This window comes from Cavia porcellus, unplaced genomic scaffold (genome assembly GCF_034190915.1).
Source record: "Cavia porcellus strain 051 isolate PalLab524CR breed Dunkin Hartley unplaced genomic scaffold, mCavPor4.1 scaffold_12, whole genome shotgun sequence".
NCBI classification, from domain to species: Eukaryota; Metazoa; Chordata; class Mammalia; order Rodentia; family Caviidae; genus Cavia; species Cavia porcellus.
In genome coordinates, this window is record NW_026947495.1 from 60,104,641 (window position 1) to 60,117,472 (window position 12,832).

Sequence of the window (12,832 nt, forward strand, 5' to 3'; positions counted from 1 at the left end):
TTACTTATTTAATTTTTGGTGCTAGGGGGTTGAATCCAGGGCTTCATGCACACTAAGCATATACTTGACCATGTAGCTATACTCCTGGCATGCTGCCTTCATTTTAATAAGCACATGGGATTATTACAAATGAACGTACTGCCTACAGATAGCTATGAAATAAGCCATTGCCTTTTAGGAGAACTATTTATTTGTGCTATAAATTAATGATGTATTGCCTCATCAAGATTAATATTGTTTTGGCATGTTTATATGATTTTATTAGTTTACATTTCATGCAATCTTACATCATTTGTCATCTTAAACTTATTCACAAATAGGGCAATTTTCTGGTCATAAAAATCACTTACGTGTTAGGTCAAAAACAGCTTGAGTCATTTTAATATCTTCATTACAGCATTAAAACATAAAAATAAGAAGTTCACTAATTTTCTTGCAGATAATTATGTTCTTCACATAAAAACTGTTATTGGTTTTATGAAAAATAGATGTATACCATAACACATTATTGACATTCTTCAGAAATTCACCATCTGACATCCCACTTAAATCTTTGATTTTTTTTTCTCTCATGGTTTTTGGTCAGCCTTTCCTTGCTAGACTTGGCTTCAGTATCCCTCTACTCCAATTTTCTTAAACTGTGTGACATAGTGGACAAGCAACTAGGAATATTAATTACTAATTTGCTCTGCACTTGGGCCTTGGTTTTAGGAAACCAGGTGTTTGACCTTGGTCAGAGATGAAAAACAGGTTTTATCTCATGATCCAACTCTGATTAGTCATGGCTGCCTGGATGGCTGTGTGATCCATTGGTGATGTCTGTCAAAGGCTGAGAGAAAGGCAGCAGCCCTGTGTTGTTCCTTCTTTTTTTTAAAAACAGCTTTATTGAAGAATATTACATATGATCAAATGCATACACATAAAGTATAGTTTGATGTCTTTGTCATCCTCTTACTAAGATAGAAAACATATCTGTCTCCCTCAGAAGTTTTCTCATGTTCCCTGACAATCTCTCCCTTTGTCCAAATTTTCTCAGCCCCCCCCATAACTTCTGATTTGCTGTCACTATTGCTCTGTTATCTTTTCCTAGAATTTTTTTTAATAAATGGGATCATTCAACAAATCCCTTTTTGCATGGCATCTTTCATTCTGCACAATTATTTGAAATTAACTCATGTTGTTGGATACATCAATAGTTCATTCCTTTTGCCTACCAACTAGCATTCACTAGCATGGATACACGATGGACCCAGTTTGTTTGCTTATTCACAAGTTGATGGACATTTGAGTTGGTTTTAGCTTTTAGTTATTACAACTAAAACTCTTATGAGCACTTAAATACGTGGATTTTTTTTTTATAGACACACACTCTGTTCTTCTTCTGTAATTATCCAGGAGTAGATCCAAAAGGATCAAGATGTTAGGATGTATGATTAACTTTTTAAGAAAACTGTCAAAGTGCTTTCCAGAAGGATTGGACCATTTGACATTCCCACCAGCAGTGTACAGTGTACAGCAGTGTACAGAGATCTAGTGTCTCTATAGCCCTATCAACAGTTGGCTGTCTTGTGGTATGTTCAGTATTAATTTTAGATGTTCTAGGGTGTGCAATGGTATCTTATTGTGGTTTTAATTTTCATTTTTCTAATACCAATTACATTGCTCATCTTTTCATATGCTTTTTTTTTACTACTATGGTAAAAATACATAGCATGAGATCTTTCTTGATGTACTTTTCAGTGTACAATACAATGTTAACTATACGTACACTATTGAAGAATTTTCATGTTCTTTTTTTTGACATCTTCTAGAGTGAAATGTTTGTTCAAAACTTTTGGCCATTTTTTAAATTGAGTTGGTTTTTTAATCATTAAGACAATGTTTATTACATTCAGAATATAATGTGCAATGTACAAATATTTCTCTCAATTTTTGACTTGTCTTTATATTTTCCTGTGAATGTTTGAAGACATTCTTCATTTTGTTAAAGTTTAGTTTATTAATTTTTTCTCTTATGCAGTGTGCTTTTGCTGTTGTGTTTAAAAAAAAAAAAAAGGAAAGAAAAGCTCTGCTAATATAAGTACAAAGATTTGCCTAATATAAGCTCTGCCTAATATAAGTACAAAGATTTTCACTCATGTTTTCTTTTTTGGTCTTTTTGAGACAGGGTCTCTATGCAGTTCAGACTGGTCTTGAACTCACTTTGTAGCCCAGGCTGGTCTCGAACTTGCAATGATCCTCCTGACTCAAGTCTCCCAAGTACTGGGATTACAGGCGTGAGCCACCACACCCAGCTAATTTCCACTCATGTTTTCTTTTGGAAGTTATATAATATTAGATTTCTCATTTAAATTTTTGTCCACTTTTCAGTTAATCGGCTTTTGGTGTAAGATATTGATCAGAGTTCCCCCCACACACACACATGGATAATCTAATTGTTCCAGTCCCATTGTTGAAAATATTATCCGTGAAGCTGGGTGTGATAGTACAGACCTATAATCCCAACACTCAAGAGACTAAAATAGTAGGATCTTGAGTTTGAGGCCAATTTGGGCTACATACTGAGACCTCATCCCTCCTTCCATAAAAAAAGAAAGAAAGAAAAGAAAGAAGGAAATATTATACTTTCTCCATAGAATTGCCTTTTTGCCTTAAAAAAAAAAATCAGTTAGCTATGTATGTTTGGATCTATTTTTGGGCTCTGTATGCTGTTATGTCATATGTTTTGTATGTTTTGTATCTTCACACTAATATCACACTCAATGAGTCTTGATTGGTAGTTTTATCCTATGTCTTAAAGTCAGGAAGTATAAATCATTCAATATTAATTTTAAAATTTATTTTGACTAGGCTCTTTATATTTCCGTGAGTTTTATATTCAGCTTATCATTTTCTGCCAGAGAGAATAGGGAGGGGAAGAGCAAGGAGAAGAAAGGGGGAAAGGGAAGTGGGGGAGGATAAAAGTCTGCTGGTGTCTAAAAGGGGGTGCAGCATTGAATCTATAGATCCATCTGGGGAGAACCGCCATATTAATAATTTTACAACTTCTGATGCAAGAACACAGTATCTTCCCATTTATTTAGGTTTTCTGTAATTACTGTCAATATCATTTTGTATTTTTGAATGTATAGATTTTGCACTTTTCTCAGATTTGCCCCTAAGTTTGACGTATTTTTGATGTTATTATAAATGGCATTACTTTTTAAATTTTAATTTCTAGTTGTCTCTTGCCGGCATATAAAAATATAATTGATTTTTCTATATTGATCATGGATCCCAGTCTTGTTAAACTTGCTTTCTAGTTCCAGTAGCTCTTCAGTAAATTCCTAGGACTTCTATGTAATGGTCATATTATCTGTGGGTTCCCAGATTCTTAGTCTCTGAAGAAAAGCATTTGATCTTTCACTAAGTGTGATATAAAACATAGGTTTTTGTTTGTCTGTCTTGTTTCATTTTTTTCAGATGTTTTTCACTTAAATTCCCAGTGTGTCTGAAAGCATTTATCAAAAATAGATGTTGTATATTGCTAACGCTTTTCTGCATCTATTGAGAGTACCATTTTGTTTTAGTCTATTAACATAGAGAGTTATATTGACTGATTTTTGGGCAGTGAACCAGGTTTGCTCACATCCCTAAGATCAATCTTATTTAATCATAATATATTACTCTTGTTGTATTCGGTTGGATTCAATTGCTCAAACTTTGTTAAGAATTTTTGCACCTTGCTAAATATGGTGGTGCACGCCTATAATCTCTAAATTTAAAAAATGTTTTTTAAATTATTGAAAGGCTGGGCTGCAGCTCAGTGTGAAATGCCTAGGTTCAATCCTCAGTGCTACCTCTTCTCCAGCAAAAATCTTGCATCTTTATCTTTGTCTGGGTTCCGGTATCTGCACAGAATTTGTAAAAAATTTTCTTTCATAAAATTAAAGATTTTATGTAGAACTAGTATTATTTATCCTTCAAAGTTTGGTAAAATTTCCAAGTAAAGGCATTTGAGTCTGGAGCTTTCTTCATGGGAAGTTTTTTTTTTTTTTAAGAGATTAAAACAAAACAGGACATAACAAAGCAGATCAGAACAAAACAATGTAAGCAACACAGTATTTCACCAGAAGGCAACCCGTAATTAACAGTAACTACCACAATGTCTCTTTCTTTGAAATAGTTGAGTATAACTTCATATACAACAGGATCAAACATAGCATAATAGTATAAAAACATTCAAGAGAATGAGAGTATTACAGGGCATCCAGAACCAAATAACAGAAAACCAACAATGGCTACTATTGTGGGAAGGTTTTAAATTATGAGTTCTGTTTCTTTAGTAAAGCTAGTTAGGCTATTTGTTTCTTCCTGAGTAAACTTCATTAGGTGGGACTGCAGTAGTGTTTAACCATTTAGTCTTAATCTTATCCACCATCAAGTTAAGATCCTTTGGAGGAGTCTACCTGATAAGCTGTGAATTACCAGGTATTCCACTATTCACAGCCCTGTAAGGGCTCCTCTGTTCCGTACTCCTTTAGTCCTATCAGGGTGGTTCTTTCACTGGAAATTTCCTCTCATGTACACACTAAATAACAATAAATTAAATAGGTAGAGGATCTCATTTCCAGATCTCTCCCCCCCCCCTCTGCCTCTCTCTCTCTCTCTGTCTGTCTCTCTCTCTCTCTCTCTCTCTCTCTCTCTCTCTCCAGCTTTTCTTTTGCCTTTTCTCTTTGTGCACTCTACTACCTTAGCTTTGCCCCAGTTTCTTCCACCTGGGGAGATAGCTCCTTTCCTGCTCTGGCGGCCTGGACGCCCTCTCAGTGCGGAAAGCTGGGGTCTTAGGTCTCACTTCATCTGTTATTCCATCTTTCAGGGATCCCTCTCCTTCAACTGTCTGATGTTCAATGTTTTGAGAAATATCATTTTTTATATTTTGTCTGGTTGTTTTTAGTTAACTTGAATGAGAGAAAAATGCAGTTTTTGTTCCTAAATTTGGGTCCATAACAAAAGTTTCTAGCCTAGAAAAGCTTTACAAGTTTAACATCGTGACTCCAGATCTCCAAGACCACTTTCTCCGAGGTAATTTAAGATGAAGTTTGATTAGCTAAATTACGTTTTTAAATTTTTGTTTGAAAGTTTTCCTCATTCTAATGAATTCTACTTTATAGACAGGTTTTGGCATTCTTCTTGGGTAAGATAAGTATATTTTTAAATGGATCCCAGGAAATTCCCTCTCCAGCTGGTATCTACAATTTTAATGTTAGGTAAACATTTTGCAAGAATAAAGCATCTTCTATCTCTGTCTTCTCTTCAATAATCCACATACCTCTCAGGGAAATAATGTTAAGTGCTTACCATTCTGAAGTTGACTAATTTACTAGGCTGTCTCCCTGCCATGAATATTAACAAATGAGCACTTCAACAGCAATAAGTTGGGATTGGGGAAAAGAATACGGTGCTGGGGAGCCGCTTGTGAGTTAACCTTATTTGCAGACTGAATGCTGACAGGATTGAGCTGTCCTGAATACCCAAAAAGATGACTTCATGCGGGGAGAGTGGCATAGTTCTCTGACCCAAGGATCAAGTGATATAAATCAATTTCTCAAATTCTGTTATAGCTGAAGTGCTCTATTTTGAACAAACCACATGATCCTCTGGCCTCAGAAGGGTCATTTGTGAAACAGAATGGATATCAGCCTTCCTCCAGGTCAGAAGACACACAGAGCTGGGGGGTGGTGGGGAGTGGACTAGATTCTTCAAAAAGAGATGCAAACTACAGTGGCTGTCAACTTTCTGCAGGAACCATGCTAAAGATCTAAAATTAATTTTTAACCTCTCCATCAATGGAAGAAAAGTCATCTTGGCCATGACAATAAGAGTTTACTTGGTTATCTTGGTACTTCAGGCAGAGTTGGAGTTTTTTGTTTGTTTGTTTTGTTTTTGGAGAGTGGTACTTTCTGCTTTGCTGTAGTCCTCTTTCTGAAATTCAAGTTGAAATGTTATTTTTGTGTTATCTTGTTTCCTAAGCAAGTACAGTGGTTGTCAGTAGCACCAAAGACCCTTGATTCATGAAAAGTAGCATTCAAGCTTCATGTCCCTTCACTGGTCACTAAACTTTGAAATCTCTCATGGGATGTGGAGGATAAGATTTAAAAAAAAATTCTATGAAATCAGGGGCAGGAGAAGATAGCCCATATGCTCTTGGTTTTAGCAAATATCTTGTCTATTATCAGAGTTTGAACTAAGATCAGGGAAAAATAAATAGACCAGTGTCCCCAGGAAACAATACTCTCAGTCATTAAGTTGCCATTTCCAAAGGTCTTGAACTTTTCTTCACAGAAATCCCAGAAGAGTGGACTGAGAGGACCAGAGAGCACCGTTACACCATGCTGCAAATGTGCTCAAATCAGACTCACGCTAGGTCTTACAACTTTAGTTGTACCATATTCATAGGTCCAGATAGCGTGCTTAAAAACCCAGGCTGCAGCCCCTACTCCAAGAGATTCTAGGGGTGGGACCCTGAACCTTCGTCTTTAACCAATTCCCAGTGTTGCTGATGTGAACCTCACTTTTAGAGACATTGACCTACATGTTTCAAGCAATAGTCAGTGCCTCTACTATTGCTTCCACTGTTTCCCAGGAAGGAGGCTTTGTAGGACATGGGAAAACTGTAAGAACTATGGCACAAAAGAATAACTGCAAGCAGCCAACTGGCAGGGAAAGGTAGGAGGGTGGTTCTGGAAAGAGAGGCCTCCTACGGGGACTCCCTGGTGACTGTGCTTCCTCTTTTGCTGTGGCCTATGCTCTCCAGACCCAGGAATAGACCATCTCTGTCTCTGGGTGATTCAGACAATACTAGGGCAGTGTAAGCTTTGCAGAGAATCAGAATGCCTCGTGTCATAGCAGTAGGGTTTGGAACTGGACCATGCTTATCAACCAAACAAAGGCAGGACCTATCACTGAATGCACCAACAGCCAAGCTGCTACAGTCATCCCACAAAGAGAGGTGGCGGCGAGGCCAGCCAGAAAGTCATGGGAGAAACCTGCCTGTGGATAATGAGCCAGTGCAAGGCTTGGGCTTGGCAGCCGCTCTGTTGGGCATTTATGAGGCCTGTTGGTAAAACCTGGCACACTGGGCTGGGAGCCTGTCCAAGCTGGCTTGCTCTGTTAGATGGGAGACGAGACAGATCTGGCCCAGGCTAGGAAGGCTCGCTTTGGGGCTGGCACTAACCACACTGGGAACCTTGGTTTCATCAGGAAACTGAAGAAGGTGTGTTAGAAGACAGTTCCCTGAGGTCCCTCCAGGCTTTGTTTTGCAATTAAAGGAGCTATAATCTACAGGACAAAGTCCTTGTAAGCTCGTCAGGTGCACATTACTAGGTACCTCATGTGATCCTAGGTTACCATGGTATTCGATATGTCTATGAATTGAGAATGTTTGTGTGGAAAAGTGAAGAAGGGCCCTTGTGAACAATACAGTTGAATGCAAGGTATGTGAGTGTGTATATGTGCACTGCCTGTGGCAGTTTGTGTGTATTTCTAACCCTAATTTCACTCCCAAGGAGCTGCTAAGAGGAAGAAAAGCCATGAGAAAAGCTTGTGTCATAAAAGAAATCTCTTTGCAGTGCAATCACCGGCTTCTGTTTCCAGGAACACGCGCCCTCCTGGCCTGCAGAACTCCTGCTTGTGTTCCTGTACCTGCCTAGCGAGCACCTTCTCCACGTCAGACAAACACCGCCACAGCCCTCTGCCTGCTTGTGTCTCCCACGGGCTTTATTCCTGTGTGTCCTCAGGTAGGTGCTTTCCTCATGGCTCTTCCGTAGCATTTCTGAGCCACTCTCATTGGTCAAATGCCCTCATTGGCCTGGAAGCCACTCAAGTCCACTCTTTTACTTTCCTTTCAGGTGCTGTTGACTTGGTGCATCATCTGAGCTGAATGGTAAACTCTTCCTACGAAGGTCTCCATGGTCCTCTCCACTCTTCTACTGACTGTTTTCTCAGGCTGCTGTCTCTTTTGCTTGTGACTTTCCAGAAGGCCTTGTGAAAATTTACCTCTCCGGAAAGATGTGCCAAGCTAAGGTTGACATCACCGGAGATGGCTGTGGCATTCTAGGAAGGTGACATGGAGGAAGAGAGGAGTGACCATGCTGTCCGTGCCCTGGAAGGACCAGAGAACAGAACCTAAGGCAAAATGAAGACAGTGCACATGCTTTGCCGATCTCTCAGATCAGGTTAATGTTGGTGTGGGTTTGTACTTTGATTTGAAGTGTTATAAATTCCAGCAGTTTAAACATATGCATGTTACAGTGCCTTCCAGAGCCATTTCTGGATGGCTGGATGATTTGTTATTTTGGATGTTGGGCTCTTTTGGATTATCCATGTCTACTTTTACAGGAGTAGGGCTTATTATTGCTCAAGTCCTCATCAAGACGATTGAGTATAAGTAACAGCCATGCACATGAGCCAGGCAAAGAAGAAAGGAGAAATTGCTCATGGGCTACAGGGATGTTTTGGGAAGATATTCCGGAACTAGGAAAGGGAAGGCACTGGGAACCAGAACAGACATCTTCTGAGGCACACGGGTAACACCCATGGGATCTGGTGGCTGTTTCTCTCTTCTATTTTCTCTTCTTCCTCTTTGCCTCATCCTCCACATTTAAAGCTGCCCAAAATTGATTGAGTTCTCAAGCGCTCTGAATCATGACTCCAGGTTTTCAGGAGAGAGATTTTGGCTCATGAGACATCCCAGATGTGCCTATGACAGCTGCTCATGTAATACGTGTAACTTCTGCATCCCCTTTCCTTTCTCTCTTAATATTTATAGTGATCACCTGTCAGGAGGTTGTTCTCCTTTCAAAAACACCTGCAGTCCAGGGGCCTGGCCTACCCAGGTCCACACGCCAGCAAGTGGCTTCATGCCGTGCTCTGCATCTGTGAGAGCTGAAACAGAGAACAGAAGCAGAATATTTAACATCTTCCCAATCTGTGCTTCATTAAGATGAGCCACACTTTATTTTGTTCTAAAACTTAGAATCAGTAGAATTTTAAGAGACTTGTGATGAGCACAATGAGACTTGTCCCTAATCAAAGCCAAACATTGTAACAGGGTTCTTTGTTTTGATATTAATCTGGGGATAGAGGGCTGCCAACAGTAGTAAGGACTTTTCAAGTTTCCTTCTGCTGGTGCACTCGGAGAGCCTGAGCCAGGATGCTTGCCATGAGTTTGAGGCCAGCCTGGGCTACATAGTGAGACCCTGTCTCAAAAACACTGAACAAAAAACAGATTTCTTTGGTGGTCAGTTTCATGGACTTTACATGAAATCCCATTTAAGGAGAAAGCAAACACTGAAAAATTAAGAAATTTGTTTCTTGTGGGAGGTGTTGGGGGAACTGAAATAGAAATGGACTCCCTAAATTTCCTGTTCTGACCTCTGGTCTGCCCCCTAGGAGCTGTCAGTACAGATGTGATTGGTGTTTCTGGCAGGCACAATGCCCTCATAGGCAAGAAAGTGACTCTCAGGGCTGCTGACCCCAGCAAACTGCTATTTTTCCAATTCAATAAAACCACCAGGCAATTAGAGCTCCATTTTTAGAAAAGAGATAAAACTATTGGAGCTTTTCTTTCTGGGTTGTTCAGTGTTAGCAATATATCTATAAAGTATACTGAACCGATTTGACCTTAAACATCTATTTATTCCCTATAACCACAAAAAGAGTAAGATACCAGAGTTAAATGCCACATAACTAAGAAAAACCTAGCAGCAATGTTATTAATAGTTATTATTTTTTATTGATGGCTGTCATGTAGGTTGCTTGTATCCATTTTGTTTTAAATTCTAGTTCTTGAGCTATAGTTTCAGTAAATCAACCCTGTTGAAGACAGTGAATGTCTATCAGTTGCATGGAAGGAAAATACAGATTCTCAAGTTTGACCGCACTGATAAGATTCAGACAGTCTTTGGTTAGGCCCGTCCTTGGAAACATCTCTGTCTAGCAAAAAGCTGACACCACACTTGGATGATAAAGTGGTGTCTGCCACCACTCCTGAATCTGCGGCCCCCAGAGCAGGGACCTGGGGAAATGCTGACCCTGCTTACCCATTCTATCCTAGCTGACCGCAGGAACCTTAGAAGTGTCTCTTGAAGATGCCTGTCCCGTCCTGTCCTGAAACCACTCTAAAAACCACAAATGAATTTCCAGAGAGCACGAGAGACATCGCCATTGTGATGTCATCAGCCCCTGGTATCTTGTGCTCTACGCAGCCGCTCCAGCCCGCGCTTGTGCCCTTCACACTAGGAGTTTGGCCCCGCTGATAGAGCTACAGGCCTTGCTATGCTCATCAAGGCCATTTTAAGGTACAGCAAGAACAACTCAGGCTTTCTCTGTTGACAATTGTGAGAGAGAAGAGGTCACAGAGAATGCAAAGGGCTGACCTTGGGATGACTTGTGGAGCAGGAGAGGTGTCCCTTGCCTGTGAGCTCAGGCAGAGGGAGTAGAGATGAATCCCCCATGATTATTTTTCCTCTTTTCTTGGTTGGTTTTGTTTTGTTTCCTTTCAGTGGTTCTCAGATTAAACCCAAGGACTTTACAATGATCTACATCTCTAATCTTATTTTTTTTTTAAGATAGGCTTTCATTAAGTTGCAAAGTTACGGAGGCTGGGCTCAAATCTACAGTCCTCCGGGGTTAGAGGTGTGCTCCAGCCTATCCAGCTGCACCTCTGGCTCTTTTAAATCCTATCATCAGCATCTCAAGGAGAAGCATTTAAACTGTCATCTAATCTGTGGCCCAGCTGATGCTTGTGTCCTACCTGTCCTGTCCCATCGCTGTGATGGGATGGGATGGAATCCTTCTAGGGCTGAACAACTCTTTACCTCCTGTGACAAACTCTCTTATCTCTGGAATGTACGCTGTCCTACTAAACTGCAAATACATATCCTAGAGGAGGAGGAGGCGGAATGTGGGATATCACGTGGGACAGTGTGCAGCTGTTGAAAATTATATTTCAAAGAACTTGAACATGATATGGAAAGGCACTCCAAATGTTAAGAAATCAAACAGGAATCAAAGTATTTACCACACATAATCCCAAATCTGTAAAAACTTATATGTGGGCATATGTGTTCATATATAAACATATATATATTGGCATTAAAAAGACTAAAACAATATATTGGTGATGGAATGACAGGTGATTTTGCGATGACAGACACTGCTGGGGAACACTAAGAGATCACTCTTTATCCCTTGCAAGCTTCCCATTACATAGGCTAGGTATTCCTATTTCCGCCTCTTGTTATAACAATTGGCTATATAACCAAGGAAATGTCCAGAGAAGTCTGTGAAGTTGCTTCCTTTCTTGACAAAATGATAGCACCTGTAAGGAAAAGGTCTTTTTCTAGGTTTGCTGTTTCCTTCTCTATTACCTTCCTCCTCATTTTGAGTACAGTGTTGTGTTGTTGTAACTCAGCAGCCATCTTGTGACCAGGAGACAATAGACAGGAAACTGAGACTCGCACTCCCAAGAACGCAGAGAAGAAGCTTGGAAACTACCTGGTCCCTTAACCATACGCTACTTCTAAGCCTCTTTTTAAGAATTAGAACATTTTGGGGCTGGGGATTTAGCTCAGCCGCATAAGCGCCTGTCTTGCAAGCATGCAGTCGTGAGTTTGATCCCTGGTACTGGTAAAAAAAAAAAAAAAGAATTAGAACAGTTTTATGAAGTCATTGTCAATTAAAATCTCCATTATTTATAATTAAACCACTATGAGTGGGTACTTTTGGTTTCTTAATTATCTAGTATGTACTTTTCCCCTGAAGCATCCACCACTCCCTTGATCTGACTGCTCAGAGCTGTAGGTGAACAGCCTATTCCATCTCTGTGTGGCAGAATTTTAGGTATTTGTGTGGAATTCGCCAGTCTACCAGATACTTCTGTTCTCCCGCCTCCTCGCACCGTTCCTGTGCTGTGTGGTTTGGCCATTCACTCTCTGGATGTGCTCTGGTTCACATCCCTCTGAACAAACAGTGGCAGGAGGCTGGAAACTGATTGCTGCTCCTGCCTTTGCACCCCATTTTCCCACAAGAGCAGCTTCAGTCTGATCAGCTTTTGAGGTGCCCAGCTCCGAGTTGATCCCCGACCCCTTTCCTCACATTGGTGGTTTATTTTGTCTCACTTATTTATTGAATCTCAAGTGCAAGGCACCCCCTTCCTCCCTATTAAGTTTCCTCTTATTAAATGCAGGCTGGCGTTCTAGCTTGCTGAGACTTTTCTGGATTCTAATTACTCACTGGCTGTTCCCTTTGGCTTCCTGTGCTCCACAAATTTGATAAGCATGCCTCTGCGTCTTCACTGCAGCTCCTCGATAACAAGTGCAGCCCAGATGTCAGCTGACGTCACCCTGTCCTTCGAGATTTAATAAAATTAGTTCAGGCACCCTCTCACACATCCTGTGAGAACTCGGATGCCCTTGTCCCGAAGATCCGGACAACTCTCAGGGCTCCACAGTCCCCTGTGCTTGCACGTTCCTCCTCCCAGCGGCCTGGGACCCCCACATCCGCTGCTCCTGGGCCTGCTCTGTCCTGCTCCGGTTCATGCCACCTAGCCTTTTCCTTCATCTCTGTAAAGAACTCACTTATGGAAGTCAAGCGGGCCTGGCAGACTTTGCTCAAGACTTGCAGAGATTTGGGGTGAGAGGATTGGGATTATATACCAGGCGCTAAAATCAGTAGAATGTTTTTGAAAGTCCATCTAAAGTGACACCACCGGGACTTTCTCCCTGGCCTCCCTTCTCCACGTGCTCCATGTGTTCCTCATAACTGCCCAGAGCAGTCAATCCTAGGATTG

General features: G+C 40.7%; 1 long non-coding RNA gene across 6 annotated transcripts in view; it reads left to right on the forward strand.

The window, feature by feature from the left end:
• Positions 1–8,464, forward strand: part of LOC134478305 (uncharacterized) — a 38,757-nt gene extending 30,293 nt beyond the window's left edge. For 2 of the 6 annotated variants that reach the window (XR_010050863.1, XR_010050860.1), the window contains 2 exons: positions 7,611–7,778; positions 7,890–8,464. This is a non-coding gene — a long non-coding RNA (uncharacterized LOC134478305). Of the gene's footprint in view, positions 1–7,159; positions 7,476–7,610; positions 7,779–7,889 lie in introns of those variants that run through there. The other 4 variants (XR_010050864.1, XR_010050861.1, XR_010050865.1 and 1 more) reach the window with 3 other exon arrangements.
• Positions 8,465–12,832: the final 4,368 nt, after the last annotated feature.